Below are 4,075 nucleotides of genomic sequence, written 5' to 3' on the forward strand. Positions count from 1 at the left end.
CCAGTCAGAGCCATACTGTGTGTTCATAAGCTATCAAAATTGCCGCGACGTTTGTTTTGTAGTTTATTCGTCCCAACACCAGCTTGTTTCCCAAGCCAGGAGACTACCCAGAGGAGCAGAAGTTCATCTAGTATAGAAAGTATTTAATATCAAGTTAAAAGGATCCTGGCATAATACAGGATCATGCCGCAAGCGTGCAGGAGTTGGAAACAGTTTGATTCCCAAACCTCATCTACTTTTCAGCCCCTTTCCCTCACACACATCTCCAGTTCCTGTGGTCCACCACCCTCCGCAGGTGGGCACAAACAGTACTCCCACTGCACGTTACAGCACACACTTTTCTTGACAGATTTGGAAGTCCCGGTAAAAAGAAATTCTGCTACAAGTGAAGATCGTCCCAGATGTACATGTAGTTTGCCTGTAGCTGTACATCTGTCCACTATTTTCACAAATTTAACTCTAATGGAAGGATTACGTCTATCAAAAATCATCTCTAGGAAATTTTACATCTCCTGTAGCAAGTGATACAAAGAAAGATGACCTTTCCAATGAACTACTGATAACTCACCGCATGGAAAAAATTACATCTCTTCCATGCTGTAATACACGATACAGTTATTTGCCTCAAGCAAACTAAAAATTGAATGGCAGAACCAGCTGGTTACAGATGGTAGTGTGAAAAGTTCACCTCTTCCTTTCTCTGCTGCTTAGCTGCAAGAGTATTAGTCAACAAAGCAAAGGATTATTTGTACTTCACTCTGCTCAGATTAAAAAGGATAAATTCTAAAAATGAATCTATAGCCTTCACTTCAAGCAACAACATACAGTGCTCCTAACAAAGGAGGAAACAGCTTTGATGAAACATCAAATGGGGTAATGAAAAAGATCACCGAGATGAGCTTGACATGAATATTGGGCAAAGTTTACTTTCCAGAAGAAGGAACTTAAGCCCTGCCTTTATACCTGACCTGATTTTTAACATGGTGCATGGGTGTGCGGGTGTGTCATCATCGCCTGATGACAAAATACAGCAGAGGATAATGTAGATTCAGACAAACCCTCATTGCTTCTCCATGCCAAGTCGGTCACCAGGAAGGCTGTGGAACGACAAAATGTGAAACAAAGTACAAAAGACAGCATGAACTGGAGGAGCAATGGAAAAATATTTTTTAATATTTACAACTGACATTCTTCCTCTGACAAGGGGAAAACTGGGACTTAAGCAAACCTAACCAAGAATTAAAGGATAAATATTGCCTAATGAGAGGGAAATGGCATTAAAACATAGGCGGCATAAATGAATGTTCAAGCTTTGCCTCTGCTCAGCATTCTTAGCACCCAAGACAGAAAAAAAAAAACCAGCACTCCTTCAGGAAAAATACAGTAAGATTAAAGGTGAAACACAGAAAGGAGTGAAAAAACTGAAATCAGTTCAGACTTGTTTTCTGGACAACCTGTCAGTATCACAAATGTATTTAAGGGCAGTGCAAAGAGGCCAACTCTTACTTCTTTTCTGGTTTTGTGGGGGTTTTGGTTTTTTGGTTTGGTTTTTTTTTAAGCTTTGAGATTTGCAGCTGAAACGTGGTAAAATCCAGAAAGCAGCAGAATTTTTCAAATGCTGAAGTAAAAAGACTTCAAATCAGTTTAAAAACAGATAAAGAAATGAAGGCAATTTCACAAGTAAGTGCTAAAGCACTGAAGACATTGTTCCGACACAGAAACAGATGAACAGTGCAGATGCAACATTATAGTCAAATTTCTACACACAAATAAAGCACAGGGGGAAGAGCTAAAAGTGATACTTAAGGATGGGAGTTGTGACCTAATGTGTATAATTAAACCACTTAAATTAACTCATTTCCCTTTGCTCTTTTTACAGAGAAATGGAAAGCAATAGCTAAGTCCCACACTGAGTAAAGAATTTATTAGGGCATTCCTCCCCAAAACTGCTTTGTCTTCATTAAAAATAATGGGAAAAAGAGTTGCTCTAAGTGAAGAATTTCTAATTCTACAAATCCAAAAGCTTTAAGGGAAGACATCTACTCCAAAAAAGCAGTTATTTGACCAAAAATGCTGCCTTTTCTGATTTGCCATGACACCTACAGTAATGAATGACACAGCTGGTTTCTTAACTTTGGGACCTTATAAGATACAATGCCCTGATCACATTAGTCCAACTGAAAATACTTCTAATAAAGCTGCAAATAATTTCCTTATTTCTAAACATGTAATTGGAAAAACACTTCTTTTATCCAAATAGCATCTTTATCCAGCAATAGCAAAATGCAGCAAGGATGTATAAAGTAAACTTAAAAAGGCAAACAAGGTGCTAAATTGAATTGAAAAATTAAGAAGCAAAAAAGGAAGTCAATGTTTCCATCCATATTCTCTTTTGGATCTTGGAGACAAACTACCAAACCAGCTTCCACACTGGCCTACGCTCATAAAAAGAGCTGCAGGTACCATGAGTCATGCCAGGGCGGCTGAAAAGATCACTAACTTCTTTTTCGGGACACACAGCTTTCTGGTCATCAATCCACCAAATTCACAGAAGTCACCCCAGGTAAAGAATTAATTAACTCCAGGTCAAATAATGCAGAAATAAGCACGTTCAAGATGTAAATGATCTTTGTTTCCTCTTTTTTATATAATGTGGAATAAAAGGCAGAGGAAAAATGCACTGACACAGCCCAGTAAGTGTGGCAGGAGGGAGAAATAGACTCCCACCACATAATGGTACCTTTATGATCCTCCTGTTCAGAGTCTTGTCTCTGCTTTGGGAATACAACTTTATATCATTCTATTTCTTATTAAGTTTTATTTCTTGTAATAAAAAAATTGAAGTCAACAGTAACAAAACTTAGTCTTTACCATATCCCTGCTGACCCAATTATCCTTGGAAGAGGTATAATCAGTCACTATGGTTGTAAGCGTTCACGCAATGGAAGGCATGAATACTATTCAGAATAAAAAAAATAAATCACAAACTCAATTCTAATCCTCATGAAAGTGAAACATCACAAAAAATGATTAATAAATAAATGATCAGAAGGTAAAAGTTTACAGCATATTCCATAGGCTGTTTGTCATTAAGCTTCAGCCCCAGAGGTTAAGTAAACGCACATGCAACCCACCCATATGTCAACGTTGTCTAAATGTTGTTCCGACTGCCAGTTGATTTCCACCTCTTGGGGACCTGATCAGGCTATTTGTAAAGCACGCATGGACACAGCACGGATTTCAGTGAGGCATCCAGGCAGAGCAACCTGCATGTGCTTATGTGTGCATAAGTACACACACACTTGCACGGGTGCGTGTTCATTTGCAGAACTACTATTTAACTATGGAACTTGCTCAAAATAGAGAGGCCTTTCGGTAACTTTTTCCTATCAGATGCATTAGATAAAGGGTCAAAATCAAAATGATAGAAGTATTCTTCAAAAAGCCTGAGTAAACATCCTGGAAGCAGCACTCAAAATACAGATATTAAATAATTTTAATAACAAAATTGCATTGGCCATCAAAAAACTGTAACATTTGTGATGCACCTACTCCAGCGTAAATATATTAACTGTTAACCAAACGCACACACAGGCCCCTCACAGGAAGAATTTCCAATTCATATGTGAAATGTATTGGATTACATATTACTACATATATTACACAATGTATGATTCATGTTCAATAATTTCTAGTTCCACATGTACAGCTAGAACTTAATAACCTTTGTCTAAAAGGTTACTCATCCTCTCCTTTAAATGCACCTCTTAAAGGCCTGACATAATTTTTCCAATACAGTATTATTTTTAACTTTATGCATCTTTTAATGGACAACTGTATTAAAAAATTAGTTACTCCCACAATAAAATCCATTTATTCTCCTTTCAGCTTTCCTGTTCAGGTTTCTTACGCTAGACATACTAAGGCCAACAACCCATAAAAATCTTTGGTCTCTTCACACTGTGAGGTATACCGTAATTTAGAGGCAAAAAACCCTGTAGAGAAAATTAGCATATACAGGATGCTGTTACTTTTCACAATTACAGCTTGCCTGAATATATAAGGCCATCTAAAT

This window comes from Gavia stellata, chromosome 9 (assembly GCF_030936135.1).
Source record: "Gavia stellata isolate bGavSte3 chromosome 9, bGavSte3.hap2, whole genome shotgun sequence".
Classification (NCBI taxonomy): Eukaryota; Metazoa; Chordata; class Aves; order Gaviiformes; family Gaviidae; genus Gavia; species Gavia stellata.